Consider the following 15796-nt stretch of genomic DNA (forward strand, 5'->3'; position numbering starts at 1 on the left):
CCTCCCCAACTGTGGAGGCTTCGCACGCCTTCCTCAGAGTCCGTGGTTGTAAAATTTGTTTTTCTCTAAAGTATTTGAGTGTCTCCCTCACTAGATCCTGAGGATTTTAGTGAGTCCCTCAGTGTGAGCACACGCAGGCACTGCTGGGCGCCTGTAGTTGATTCTTAGTTAATACAAGTGAATAATCACAAGTAGACCTTAATTTGCAGGAACTGTGTGACAGGCACTTTTTAAAATGCTTTACACGTGTTGATTCAAGTGCAATCCTCACAAGAACCCTGCGAGGAAGATAGGACAGCAAGTGCCCTGTTCCTGTTTGTAAACGTGCCCTACACCCTGCAACAATACCTACAACAGAACCTTGCTAGTTGTGGGGGTTCGCAATAAAAGTTTCTGTTTGAATGGATCCTAGAGTGTGCAGGGACACAGCAATGGAAGACCTGGTCCCTTTGTCGGTACTTACCCTATAGCCAGTTCGTTGTGAGACACCTGCCTTCTGGTCACTTTTACTGTTAGTCCAGGTTTCCCAGTCTGTCCTTTCTGACTCCCTTCCTGCCTTACCTCCTACAAAGCTACCTCCCCTTTTCCCACTCTTGGTAACGAACACTATGCCCTTTCCACGTTCAAAGCATGCCACACCCCCTGTCTTCCTCACCTTGGCCTCCCTGACCCAGGCTTGTCCTAGTGAGATCACTTGCAAAGCCTGCCGTTTCAACTTGCTGTGTTTTCTCCATCAAACACAATTTTCGTCAAACATCCCCCAGGAGCACCTTAAATGACTTCCTTTTGCCTAGGTTCTGGTTTAGCTTTCTCAATAAGGACCTGAAAGTCAAGTTCCTAGTGCCCCACTAACTCTCTACGAAGAAGAGGTGATAGGTTTTAGTTTGGGGGTGGGAGTAGGGGAGGATGATTTACTTCCCCATCCTTCTGAAACTTCCTCACAGGAACCTTTTCCTTCTTTGGGCTTTTTGTCCCCGTTTTTCTCCAGCTGTCTGTTTTTCCTTCTGAACTTGGCTGTTCACCGTTGAGCCTTTTACTCTGCCTTACATGGTCACCTAACTTTGGGCCTATACTGTATTTGGCCCTTTCAGACTGTAGTTTCATGTAAAGCAGCAACTTTGTGTTGTCTTGCATTGTTTTGTATCTTCCACAGCACCAGACATAGGACTATGCACATAAAGTAAAGTATTTCTAAATGATCAAACAATTTCTCCAAGTGAAGAAATTGAAGGAAAATAGATCAGCTAAACCAGTTAGACCCGCAGGGTACCAAGCAAAAGCAAATGTTAAACTGCACGATGACTGTATTTCTACAACTCAGGGCTCATAGAGACTCCAAGAGAAAGTGTAGCAGGACGAGCCGCAGACAAAACTCCTCAGACACCGGATTAAAGAAGGAAGAGGTTTTTTATTCGGCTGGGAGCGTCGGCAGACTCGCGTCTTAAGAGCTGAGCTCCCTGAAGAAGAAATACGTGGCCTTTTTAAAGGCTTACAACTTTAAGGGATCCATGTAAAAGGGTCATGATAAATCAAGCAAGCGTGGAAAACGTGACGGGGGGCTACATGCATCAGCTAAAAGAACAAAAAGTTTTACAGTGCTTTCTCATACAACGTCTGGAATTTACAGATAACACTAGTAGTTTTGGTCGGGGTTAATATTATCATTATTATTTTAACCACCAGGGCCAGGTGGTGGTGCCAAGGTCGTCTAGCTATTTATCTTACTTCTGTTTCTTTCCAACTTTTTGCTTTCTCCCCCTTCTCCTGTCTTATAAACTAGGGAAAAGGGGAGACGGGGAAAAGCCGGGAAAGACAACAGGAGAAGTGGTGGTCTCATTCTATAGAACAAAAAAAGAATCTTCACAATAAAAGTATGAGCCACTCAAAGAAACATGCCATCATGAGACAGAATAGACAAAACAGGAAGAACTTGAGATAACAGTACCATCTCAACATTAAAGGAAAAAAGCAGGTTTCAAATGAAGGCAAAGATAAAGAATAGGAAGTACTAGTAAAAAGAATAGGAATTGTAAAGGAAACAAACAACAGAAAAAGAAAACAGGTGTATTTGAAAAGGAGCCAAACAGAACATCTAGAAATGAAAAGTATACTCACTGAAATGATTTAATGAAAGAAAATCTTCCTCAGCAATCAAGCTAGTGAGCAGTCTGGCAATAAATCTTTAGAGCTGTAAAGGAGTTAGCTCTGCCAGGCACGGTGGCTCACACCTGTAATCTCAGCACTTTGGGAGGCTGAGGTGGGTGGATCACCTGAGGTCAAGACCAGCCTGGCCAACATGGTGAAACCCCTAAAAATACAAAAATTAGCTGGGCATGGTGGCGCATGCCTGCAGTCCCCGCAACTCAGGAGGCTGAGGCAGTAGAATCAGTCGAACCCAGAAGGCAGAGGTTGCAGTGAGCCAAGATCGCGCCACTGCACTCCAGCCTGGACGATAACAGTGAAACTCCATCTCAACAACAACAAAAAAAGTTGCTCGCTCTGGGCTTGGGTAGTGCCCCCCACTTTGGTGCCACCACCCCCTGCATATGCCACCTGACAGTGCTGACCACACTGCACTGTGACTGCCTGTTTTCTTGTCAGTCTTCCTTGTTAGACTGTAAGCTCTTTGACAGCCAGGACTGTTCTATTCATGGTTGAACCCCAAGTCTGGCTCAATGCCGGGCACATGATAGGAACACAACAAATATTACTAGAAAATGAATGACTAAGCAGAAACACTCTCCAAAATTGTACAGTCTTTTATGGTAGCACTAATTACAGAATCAAAACTTTAGGAAGATCCATGTGCCCGATAGGATCAAGCAAAAGAAAAAAAGTTAACAAGAAATAAGACTCTTGTAAATCTTGAGAATTGCCAAGAATATAGACCATCCTAGGTCCCTGGAATCCTGTGGGATATGTTGTAATGAAAAGTAAATGCAAAATAGTAAGTACCCACCATTGCAATTAATTTGACATCATACTGATCCAGTCAGGAGGGAACTGAGGTGATGTCAAGGGCAGCATGAGTGTTCTGGCCTCACCTGATGTTTTCTGCTGTTAACAGAATACTACAGACTGGGTAAGTTATAAAAAAAAAAAAAAAGAAACTTATTTCTCACAGTTCTGGAGGTGGAGAAGTCCAAAAACATGGCACCAGTGTCTGGTGAGGGTCATCCCATGGCAGAAGGTGGAAGGCGGAGTGAGCACACTAGACAGAGAGATCAAATGCCCATGGTGGAGGACTGACTGGAGAGGAGCATGAACAACTTTCTGGAAGAATGGAAATGTTCTTCATCTTTATCAGCGTGGTGGTTACATAATATATGTAATAGTAGAAGTCCGTTAGACAGTACTTTAAAAATCCGGGCTTTTTTGTTTTGAAATGGAGTCTCTCTCTGTCACCAAGCTGGAGTGCAATGGTGTGATCTCGGCTCACTGGAACTTCTGATTACCTGGTTCAAGTGATTCTCCTGCCTCAGACTCCTGAGTAGCTGGGATTATGGGCATGCGCCACCACACCCAGCTAATTTTTGTATTTTTAGTAGAGACGGGGTTTCACCATGTTGGCCAGGATGATGGTCTTGATCTCCTGACCTTGTGATCTGCCTGCCTTGGCCTCCCCAAGTGCTGGGATTACAGGCTTGAGCCACCACGCCCAGCCAAATCTGGGCATCTTATTGTGCGAACATTATTCTTTAATTAAGGAAGAATATATTTTAATGTTTTCTTAAAGTTGTTAAAGTTTAAGAATACATTTTCACATTTTAGTGGGCATCTGGGGGTTTTAAAGGGAAGGGACTTTACATTAGGATGTAAATCCTAATGTAATCAGAAAAATGGACGACTCTCTTTACTGCTTCTCCACAACTCTTTGGCAAAGAGTCTGAATCCTTATAAGCAGTGCGGTGCTGGCAAGCATTTAACAACTGGCTATCTAGGGGGGAAAAATGTTCTGGTTTATAGCACTTACCAATTCATCTGATATAAACACTCTGGCCATGGCTGATTTCAAGCTGCTGATGTGATGTCACTGAGCATGAAGTTGGGAAGAGCTGGGCACAAATGAATTTCGCAAGCCAGTGTGAGCCAACTCTGGCTCATCACTGCAACAACCCTTTATTTTGAAGGTTCAGGGATTCTTGGTGGAGCTGAGAATACATTAAACAGCGTCTTACTCTGGAGCAAATAACCATTTCCTATTAGTCTGAATGTTAAGGATGATGTAAAGAAACTGACATGGTCCTCAAGTGATAATATGAGGCCGGGCGTGGTGACTCACGCCTGTAATCCCAGCACTTTGGGAGGCTGAGGTGGGCAGATCACTCGAGGTCAGGAGTTCGAGACCAGCCTGACCAACATGGTGAAACCCTGCCTCTGCTAAAAATACAAAACTTAGCTGGGCATGATGGTGCATGCCTGTAATCCTAGCTACTTGGGAGGCTGAGGCAGGAGAATCACTTGAGCCTGGGAGGTGGAGGTTTCAGTGAGCTGAGATTACACCACTGCACTCCAGCCTGGATGACAGAGCGAGACTCCATCTAAAAAAAGAATAAAGAAATAAAGTGATAATATGAAATACCCCACTGTGGGGTCAGCCTTGCAAGGTGTGGTAGTTTGGATGAAGTTAGCAACCCATTCGCAAGATCAGGATTTTTAAGAAAAAAATATGGGTTATTTCATTTAAAATTCCTGAATCCTGATTTCTCTTGGGGAGAGCAAAGAGCAAACTCAGGCACCACAGTGTCTGCATCCCCTCTTGGTAACAACAGGTTATAACAGGGTAAAAACCTGCCCCGTGAGAAGGGCGTGGATTCTCCACCCATAATATCCGCATCTTAACAATGCACCTGCTGCAACCTGATACATTATCTGTGTGATTCTAGTCGTCATTTGAGTTTGTAAATCCTGGCTTAGACTGTGTCAACTGTGAAAGCTAGTTTGGGGTGTGTCTGTGTCAACAGTTAACTTTTGGGTGAACTGAAGAATACCCATGCACACCCACAATTTCCCCAGTTGGAGGAACCAGACTTGGCATCTTGGGGTACTCATGCTCACTCTGGGTGCTCCGTGGGACTTGGTACACAAAAGGTCGCCACCATCCAGCCAAGGAATTGCCTGGACACCCGATTACCAATCCTGGCTGAGCATTAGAATCTCCAAAGGAGTTGGGTGGTTGGTTGTTGTTGTTATTGTTTTTAATATTAAATAAGCCCACTTCTCAGCCCAGAGTTGACTAAGAATCTCTGGGGATGAGGTCTGAAACTAAAATATTTGAGTAAGACTCTCTGGATGATTCCAATGTGCTGGAGGGTTGGGACCCGCTGTTCCAGACAAAAAACAATGGCGTGCTCAGAGGCAAGGGCTACAGTGGCCAGGATGCTGGCTTGCATCTGGCTGGCATCTTGCAACCTGAGAGTGATGTCTCCCAGGTTGGGGGAGTCATAGATGCACAGAAGATAACACTTTCAAAGAGAGACCAAGGCAGGCCCTCCCCATTTTAAGAAGGCACCATTTAAGGTGCTTTTTCCTTCAGATTAAGGGAAAAGTCACATGTAGCATCCAGTTTTAAGTTCATTTCCCTAGCTAGGTTGTAATTCCTACCTCTAATAAAGGGGCAGGGCAGGAAGGGAAGTGTGGCTTGCCACACCTCAACCCCCACTGGGTACCAGGTGGAAGCTGCATCCTGTATGGGAGACTTGGGCCTGCGGTTCCAGCAGAGGCCAGAGGCAGCATGAGCTTTGACTCACAGTGAAGCTGGGTGTCCTGGAGCCTCTGTTCTGTGAGAGCTCAGGAGAGATAGAAAGCAAGAATTCTCCCGTAATTCTTTGACCCATATTCACCGCGCACCTACCACGTGCCAAGCACTGTTGCAGATGCTGGGAACAAAATAGACAAGAGAACAAAATAGACAAAAGTGCCTGCCCTCATGGAGCTGATATTCTAGTGGGGAGACAGACAACAAATATAATAAATAAATCAGTATCTCAGAAAGTGATACATCAGAAAAATTAAGCAGGGGAGGGACACTGGGAAGGTGCGGTGCTGCTGCAGCTCAGGGAGTCTCCAGAGGAAAGGAAAGGCCAGTGAGATGGTGACATTTAAGCAAAGATTTGAAGGTGACCAGAGGGTGAGCCACGCAGATATCTGGTGGAAGAGAGTTCCTTGTTTTGGGGTGTTTTGAGATAGAATCTCACTCTGTTACTGAGGCTGGAGTGCAATGGCACTATCGTAGCTCACTGTAGCCTCAAACTCCTGAGCTCAAGCGATCTCCTACCTGGCTAAGTAGCTTGGACTCCAGGTGCTGACCACCACACCCAGTTAATTTTTAAATTTTGTGTAAAGATGTCTCACTATGTTGCCCAGGCTGGTCTCGAACTCTTGGTCTCAAGTGATCTTCCTGCCTTGGCTTCTCAAGGTGCTGGAATTACAGGTGTGAGCCACTGTGCCTGCAGGAAGACAGCTCTAGATAGGAGGAAGGACAAGAGCAAAGGCCCTGAGGTGGGAGTTTGGTGGGGTGGAGGGCAGAGAGAAAGCCAAGGTCCTGGAGCCAAGAGAAAGGTGAGAGTGACCTAGATGAGGTCAGGGAGTTGGACTTTGCAGGCCATTGGCTGTGGACATGGCAGTCACACCCAGTGAGACAGCAATCAGACTATCCTGATTTAGACTATCCCTAATGTCCTATAATCCCAGCACTTTGGGAGGCTGAGGCAGGTGGATCACCTGAGGTCAGGAGTTCAAGACCAGCCTGGCCAACATGGTGAAACCCTGCCTCTACTAAAAATACAAAAATTAGGATTACAGGCGACTGCCACTTGGGAGGCTGAACCTGGGAGGCGGAGGTTGCAGTGAGCAGAGATTGCGCCACTGCACTCCAGCCTGGGCAACAGAGCGAGACTCTGTCTCAAAAAAAAAAAAAAAAAAAGATGTATCACTAATGTAGACCAGAAGAAGGGACCCTGGAAAAGAGTGGGGAAACTGAGGCTAGAGTCATCCAGCATGCTTTCTTCCTGAGTTGCCCTGCAGAGGACTGGGAATGTTTGGGGGTTTTTTTGTTTTGTTTTTTCTTCTGTTCCCTAGGAATCAGACAGAGGGAATAGGAGCGTGACAGAAGGAAGGGTGGCTCACTCACGTTGGAGCCCTGAGGCCAGCGCTGGTGGGCAACTGAGATGCATTTGTCAAGTCAGAGGCCCAGGCCCTGGGTGGGGGTGGGGAACAGGTCCGGGGCTTGGCTTGATGGGAGCTGGTCCAAGGAAAGACCAAAAGCCAAACTCAGGGAAGGCAAGAGGCGGAGGAAACAGAACCTTCCGCAACCCCCTCCCACATGCTGGAACGTCCTGCTCCCCCTCAGAAAAGAGGTGTGGAGGGCCTACTGTGTGGCAGGCACTGTGCTAACTTCTGGGGACCCAGAGACAAATGAGCCAAGGTCCTGCCTCTTCTGGATCTTGTGAGGACTGAGGCCTCGGATGGGATTTAGGCTTCATTTCTCCTTGTTTCCCAAGGTCCCAGCACAGGGGCTATTTGCTGAGAGCAAAGAAGGAAGGGACCTGGTGGGAGGAGGGGCGGGAACTTGGCAGCTCTTTGATGGGAGCAATGGTCTGTTAGTGGGCTTCTGTGTGGTTGTTACATAACAGCTCCCTGGAAGAAGGTACAAGAGGAGCCTAGTAACAAGATGCATTCATGCTGGAATCACAGGCAGAGAATAAGTCATGCTATTGTGTGGGAAGATAGCAGAGAGGTAGTGCAGGTGGGGAAATGGGTCGTGGGAGAAAGGTTGTGAGTGGGGAGGGCAGCGGGCTGGCTGTGCAGGAACAATTTGTTCCCTTTCTCCACTTGGAAACCTGTCAGTTCTCTCCAAGCCACTCATGTTTCTCTGTGAGCTGCTGCGAAGAACCACGCAGTCAGGGCCCCAAGAAAGGCCCACACCTATTTAGATAGAGAAGGAGGCTGTCGCCGGGTGTGAGGCCCCTGTGTGGCGGCCGAGTGCTTGTACTCCGGGTGCCTTCTCGGCCACAGCCTGGCACCACTGCTGGGCTCTGGCCTTGCTTTACTGGCTCCCTTCTGGCGCCTCCTGCCCAGACCCCAGCCCTGGCTCTGCCAGGCCCCCTCTCCTTCCCTAGAAACACAATCCTTGCCTCTACCATCTCCCAGTGTCCCGGGGGCATATCTCCTGCCAGCCTGCGCATTCACTGTGGGTTCAGCCCGCCTGCGATTTCACTCTTGGTTTCCTTCCCTGGGCCCCACCTGATCTCTGCTTCTGGTGACCTTGAGTCCTTCCTGAATAGCAGGGTGGGTGCCAGGGCCTGGCACAAGCCCTGCCCAATCCTTGAGAATGCCAACTTTGAAACTAGATGGTTCACACGCTGAAGAAGAAAGAGCTGTTTATGTTCTTCACTGACGTCCTCTGGCCACCCACGTCAGGCCTGACACCCATCTGCCACCCACATCAGGCCTGACACCCCTTTGCTATCTGGGCTGTGCTCTCAAAGCAGATCCTCCTGGGCAGTGAGCCGCAAGGAGCCTGTATTGAGAGAGGCGGGTTTTGCCTCCCTATATTCCTCACAGGACTGAACCAACTCGGAATAATTCCACTCCTCAGGTTGACAATAACATTTAGGACACCTCAGGGGCATATAGCAGGCAAAATATAGTGAGGTTCCTGGAAAAGGTGAAAGCAGGAAGGCCAGCAGGCTTTCCACAGAAGGGGCCAGCACCCTCCCAGAAGAAAGCCTCGTCAAAGAGTGGAATTTCCGGCAGAGGGACAGAGTGGAACAATTCTGGCTGCTTGGGGGAGGGAACAGATGAGACGAGTCTTCAAGGGAGCCCCGCTTTGGTCACCTGCCTCCCTCCAAGCCAGGCATCAGAGGCCCTTGGTGCCCATTCCTCCTATTGGCGGTGTGACCTCCGCCCACCATGTGACTACCCAGACAGTGCCCTCACCAGGGCCTCCCAAAAGCAGGGGCGGGAGTGGGCAGTAGGAGGAGGTGAGGCGGAGACTGGGAGGGGTGGCAAGGGCTGCAGCAGCCTCTGGCACAGGTTTCAGCCGGCTGCCTGCATCCTCCCTGGAGCCACATCATCCAGCTCACAGACCTGTCTGTCACGGGCCATTAAGCCCTCGGCAGGTGCTGTGTGCTTGACTGAGGCTGGAGGTGGGATGGTGGGCAAGGGGGAGCCTGGGAACATGCCAGCCTGTCCCCTCCCAGGCCTTGTCACCCTGAGGATAAATGCTCCTCTGGGAAGTCCTCACTGTCTCCTGAAAAGGCTACACTTTGTGAACCCCTGGAGATTTGCTACACACACCATTCATACACACAGTGCACACATACATACATGCACCTGCACACACACACAACCTACACACGCACCAGATACACACATGTGTCACACACCCCACAAATACACACATATACACTCATAGCTTCCTGATCCTCAGTTGTGACACTTCCTCCCTGGCAGCCTCCAAATGTCCCTTCTGCTTTCCCAAAGTTGCCCCAAGAGGTCGTTTGGGCACCTCCAGTCTGCACACAAAGCCGCTCTGCACCCCAGGGTAGAGCTCTGCCAGCTGTGGCCCCGCCCAGCCCTGCCGTTCTGCTTGGGCATCCCTCCCTCACCCTCCCTCCCACCTTCCCCCATCTGAGCTGCAGGGAACTGAGCTCTTCCATCTTCCCTTGGGCTTGAAAGCAGAGAAGAGGAGAAAAAAGCAAGAAGTTTATTCATGCCAAAGACCCCAAGAGCCCTGAAATGGAGACATTGCCCCTGCTCAGAGGGAGATCTGTAGACTGAATCAGGGGCTACTCTGCTGAAAACGCTATACTCACTCCCCTAACCTTATAAGCACCTCAGTTTGGCAGACAAAGCCTAGTAGGCCAGGCTTCCAGGACCCCTTCAGCCACAGGTTCCACCATTTCCCAGGGCCTGGACACTTCCCATGTGTGTGAAGCCCTGTGTTCTTCCCAGTCTAGCCATGGTCTCTCAAGCCCATATCCCTTTGCACACGCTGTTCCTTCTGCTTTGAATGCCCCTTCCTGTCTTGTCCACACAGAGTTAACTATTCTTCATCCTTCATCTTTTTTTTTTTTTTTTTTTTTTGAGACTCTGTCACCCAGGCTGGAGTGCAGTGGCGCGATCTCGGCTCACTGCAACCTCCACTTCACAGGCTCAAGCAATTCTCCTGCCTCAGCGTCCCGAGTAGTTGGGACTACAGTCACCTGCCACCACGCCTGGCTTTTTTTTTTTTTTAATAGAGACGGGGTTTCACCATATTGGCCTGGCTGCTCTCAAACTCCTAACCTCGTGATCTGCCCGCCTCAGCCTCCCAAAGTGGTGGGATTACAAGTGTAAGCCACCGCACACAGCCCATCCTTCATCTTTCATCCTTCAAGGTCACCTCTGCCACAAAGCCTTCTGATGACCCTTCTTTGGATGTTCATAACTCCCTTGTTCAAAGCTTTCATCACATCCTATTTTAGTGCTTAACAGGCCCATCTTCCTTATTAGAGTTTGAGCTAAAGGGCCAGGGAATGTGTTTAATCTACGATCTCTACTATAGTATTGACACATAGTAGGTGCTCAAGAAACAGTTATCTACTGAATGCGCGACTTAATGAATAGGGCAGAAAAGACAAAATTAAAGAGAGGAACACCAGGTCTCTGAGGAGGAAAAGGAATTTCCAGCAGTAGGTATCAAGGAGGGCTCCATGGAGGAAGTGAACAGGCTGTTGACAGACTGAAGACACTCTAGCCAGGGGCCCCGTAGCCTTTTAGGAACTGGGCCGTACTGCGGGAGGTGAGTGGCAGGTGAGCATTACCACCTGAGCTCTGCCTCATGTCCCATCAGCAGTGGCATTAGATTCTCATAAGAGCCCAAATCCTGTTGTGAACTGTGCATGTGAGGGATCTAGGTTGCTCCATCTTTATGAGAATCTAACTAATTCCTGATTATCTGAGTGGAACAATTTCATCTCAAAACTGTCTCCCCCCCACCGCCCCCGCAACCCCAGAAACCAGTCCCTCGTGCCAAAAAGGTTGAGGATCAGTGCTTCAGGCAAAGGGAACTGATTGGTCAAGGCAGAGCAGAGCTATAGCAAAGGCTTCTCTCAAGAGTAAGAATGCTTGTAGCCAACAGTCACCAAGTGTCTACTCAGTACCAGGCCTTACTCTAAGCTCTTCTACATATTATTATCCCCTTTAATCTTCATAACAACCACAGGAGGTTGGCAGTATAATTATCCCCATGTGGCAGAAGAGGAAAGTGACGTTCTGTTACTGGTCCCAGGTGTTACAGAGAAGCAGAAGGACCGGGAGTGACACAACACAGAAGATAGAAGAGCTCAGTTCCTTTTAGCTCAGATGGGGGAAGGTGGGAGGGAGAGAGTGTGAGGGAGGGATGCCCAAGCCAGAACTGCAGGGATCCAATACAGGATACAGAATTTGACCTTATACAGTGTGGGAGCTGCTTAAAGAGTTAATGCTTCTGAGTTTAAAGTAAGCAGGGCAGGCAGTGGGGAGGAGAAGCTGGCAGTGAGGCAGGGGGAGCAAAGAGGAAGTAAACTAGTGAGGAAGAGCTGGGACTCTGGAGGATGGAGAGGTGGCCACCTGCAAGCCATCAACTTTGATGACACAGGTTATCTTTGTCCTGTAGCTAAGCATGCACCTGGCCCAGGAGCTGGACAGCTGAAAAGAAAGAAGATCAGTGGAGAAGAAACAGACCCACATCAACATGCGTGAGCTGCAACAGGGCTGGAGCCCTGCACCAACTTAGGAACAAAACAGCCCTGCTGCATCCATGGCTAACAGTAGTCCACACCATGCAGGGAAGGGGATTCTGGGGCTGTGGCTCAGCTTAGCTCAGCCATAGTACCCGGCAGGTCTGGATCCCAATGCAGATTGGGTGTATGTAGGGAAGAAGTAGCTGAAAGTGTCAACCAGGAGGATCTTGATGGCTGCCAAGTGAGTTTGGGATGACTTCAGTGAAATAGTGGTGCTGGCTTTAGAGAGTTGTGTGTTGAGTTGGAAGCAAAGGGAGGCATCTACCTGGTGATATCCTGAAGGTGTTGGACATATCCGCTGGGTAGAAGGGCAGGAAAAGGCACCAGTGGGACCTCCAGGGTAAATTCTGAATTGAGTGGGAGGTGTGTGTGAATGAGGAGACCAGAAGGCCGCAGCTGAGCCTCAGGTGGTGCCTGCAGGCACAGGCAGAAAGGCTGGCAGACTGTGAGGGGCCCAAGTCAGAGTGGCAGGGGACAGGGGAGGCAGAGCCCTGGATGATGAGGGAAGGTTGTTTTGGGGGTGTAGACATCTTGGCCTCTTTCTCCTGGATGGAAGCAGCTCTGATGGTGCCTGTGCCATCTTCAGGGTTGGGATATTAGAGGCCTCCTGAAGGCCCACCTAGCCACCCTCCAGCCCCCACGGGAAGGGCAGGTCCCATTGTTCAGGCTCAAAGCACTGGCAGCTGAGGGGTGAGACAATCCTCTGAGGCTTGGGGGGTGATGTCTGTCCATTCCACACGCCTTCTGAGACCCCCCTGTATGCAGGAAGGGCGCTGGGGTTGGGGACCCACCAGGAAGTGCACATGCTAAGGTATGGCCGCTTGGAGGGAGCAAGCCACTCAGTGAGCAGACAGGCTGGTGGGAGGCAGAGGAGGAAACCTGGGAGAGGAACACCAGGGAGGGAGGCACCCCCAGGCCAGGGAAGTGGCATTTAAGGGTGATTCTGACCGAGCCTCTAAACCTAACCACCATCGACAGGAAATCCAGGCTATGGTGCTGCAGTGGGCAAAGTCCTGGCTGTGGGATCTATAGGACAAACAACCCAGTGTCCCCTCCACTATACTGTGTGGGAAAACAGAGAACCCGGGAAACCTGTGGATGAAAGGTGAATTCATCCGTGTGACAGCTCAGGGAATGTGTGGACCTTATTTGGATTCTGACTTTTTTTTTTTTTTTTTTTTTGAGATGGAGTCTCGCTCTGTCACCCAGGTTGGAGTGCTGTGGCCAGATCTCAGCTCACTGCAAGCTCCGCCTCCTGGGTTCACGCCATTCTCTTGCCTCAGCCTCCCCAGTAGCTGGGACTACAAGCGCCGCCACCTTGCCCGGCTAGTTTTTTGTAGTTTTTAGCAGAGACCGGGTTTCACCGTGTTAGCCAGGATGGTCTCGATCTCCTGACCTCATGATCCGCCCGTCTCGGCCTCCCAAAGTGCTGGGATTACAGGCTTGAGCCACCGCACCCGGCCTGATTTTTTTTTTTTAATTCAACATTTATGAGGAATTGGCACGTGGAATGTTTCCTGGATATTTAATTATATTGAGGAATTACTGCTAAATATTTTTTGGGGTATGATAACGGTAATATTATTATTCATAAGTATATACACATGGCTATAACATGTAAAACATGTATGTCTGTATAAAACAACATTACTATTATACAGGTGTATATATGCATATACATTTATGTGTGTGTATATTTAGTTATTTAAAGGGTTCTTGGCCGGGTGCAGTGGCTCACACCTGTAATCCCACTACTTTGGGAGGCCAAGGCGGGTAGATCACCTGAGGTTGGGAGTTCGAGAACAGCCTGGCCAACACGGTGAAACTCCTTCTCTACTAAAAATACAAAAATTAGCTAGGTGTGGTGGCTCAAGCCTGTAGTCCTCAGGAGGCTGAGGCAAGAGAATCGCTTGAACCCCGGGGAGGCGAAGGTTGCAGTGAGCCAAGATCGCGCCGCTGCACTCCAGCCTGGCAACAGAGCAAGACTCAGTCTCAGAAAAAAAAGAGTTCTTATCTTTTAGAACCACACTAAAATGTTTATGGGTAATGTCATCTGACATCTGGGATTTTCTTCAAAATGACATGAGAAGGCAGAGTCGATGTGACTGCAGCAGGGACAGGGGACTGGCTGTGAGTTGCGGTTTATATGATCTGGATTAGGGGTTCATGGGATGCATTATACAATTCTGTCTAGTTTTGCATATGTTCTAAATTCTCCATAATAAAAAGTAAAAAATAAAAACAGACGATTAGTGAGACTTAGGGTTTGGGGCAGGAGCCCGGCATCTGGTGGGAGAAACCACTCAGGCAAAGCTCGGGGTGAGGGCAGCTGTTGGGCGTGTGAGGGCCCCAGGGATTCACAGTTGCTGGAGCGCGAAGCTGTGCCAGAGCTTCACGTACCAAGAACACCGAGGCTCAGGCCCTGCACTCCAGGACAAAGACCAGGCTCAATGGAGAGCTCTGGCTGGACCAGAGCCCAGTGGGAGGGCCCTGAATGGACTGTGGGGCTTGAAGGAGGGGAACAGAGTCAGTGGCCATTTGTTCTGTAAAGGCCGGGAGACCAGGTGGTACAGGCAAAGACAACCCAATGTCCTAGGAGCAGGGAGGCCTGGGGATGGAGCAGCAAGAACATGGTCATCCAGGCTCCCAATGAACATTTACTGGAACTGTAGGACACCCACCTTTGCTTTGGAAATCCAGCTTCTCTTGTGTTCTTCCTGGGTGACCTTGGGCAAGTTACTTAACCTCTCTGATTCTGTTTCTTCCTATGTAAAGTGGGGATAAGAAAGGAGACCACTGCTACTCCTGCTGCCCTCCTCCCCGCCACCTTGCCTAGTTCACAAGACGGGAGGAAAGAGAGAAAGCAAAACGTTAGAAACAAACAACAGTAAGATGAATAGCCAGACAACCCTGGCACCACCACCCGTCCCTAGGACTTTAAAACAAAAAGTAATACTACTCACATCGATCCCAGACCTAAACGACTTCTGTTATCTGTAAATTCCAGCCACTGTATGAAAGAAGCGTTGTAAAACTTTTTGTTCTGGTGGCTGATGCGGGTAGACCCCAGTCACGTTTCCCACGCAAGCTCCATTTATCACGACCCTTTCACGTGGACCCCTTAAAGTTGTAAGCCTTTAAAAAGGCCAAGAATTTCTTTTTCAGGGAACTCGGCTCTTAAGATGCGAATCTGCTGACGCTCCCGGCTGAATAAACCACTTCCTTCTTTAATCCGGTGTCTGAGGAGTTTTGTCTGTGGCTCGTCCTGCTACAGGGATAGGAATAGTACCTACCTCTTGAGGTCATTATAGGATTAAACAAGAAAATACTCATAAAGCACAAAAAAGAGTGCATGTTAGCTATTATTATCCTCTGAGTTTCGGGGAGGAAACTGCCCTCCCTTGGGGTGACGAGGTGATGACAGCAACAACTAAAATGAGAGAACCCCAGTGGTGAGGTGGGAACATCACGGTACTCCCTGCCACCCTTACCAAGTTTGTGATTATTTTAAATAAAAGAAGCTGTTTCCTGGCCAGGCACGGTGGTTCACGTCTATAATCCCAGCACTGTGGGAGGCTGAGGCAGGAGAATCACCTGAGGTCAGGAGTTCAAGACCAGCCTGACCAACATGGTGAAACCCCGTCTCTACTAAAAATACAAAAAATTAGCCAGACATGGTGGTGGGCGCCTGTGATCCCAGCTACTTGGGAGGTTGAGGCAGGAGAATAGCTTGAACCCGGGAGGCAGAAGCTGCAGTGAGCCGAGATCCCACCACTGCACTCCGTCTCTAAAGAATAAAAAAGACGCTGTTTCCTTACAGCTGTGAGCAGGGGCAGATGCAGAAAAGGTGCTGAGAAAGAGATCAAGTAAAAGCCACTGGACCCCCGAGGGAGAAAGTGTGGTTGGCTGGAACCACTAGGCTAAGAAACCAGCCAAGGGTCTGGCTCCAGGTGGCCCTTTTTTTTTTTTTTAGAGACGGTGTCTCACTATGTTGCCCAGGTTGGTCTTGAACTCCTGGGCTCAAGCAA

The sequence above is a fragment of the Trachypithecus francoisi genome, unplaced genomic scaffold (assembly GCF_009764315.1).
Source record: "Trachypithecus francoisi isolate TF-2019V2 unplaced genomic scaffold, Tfra_2.0 Lachesis_group10, whole genome shotgun sequence".
NCBI classification, from domain to species: Eukaryota; Metazoa; Chordata; class Mammalia; order Primates; family Cercopithecidae; genus Trachypithecus; species Trachypithecus francoisi.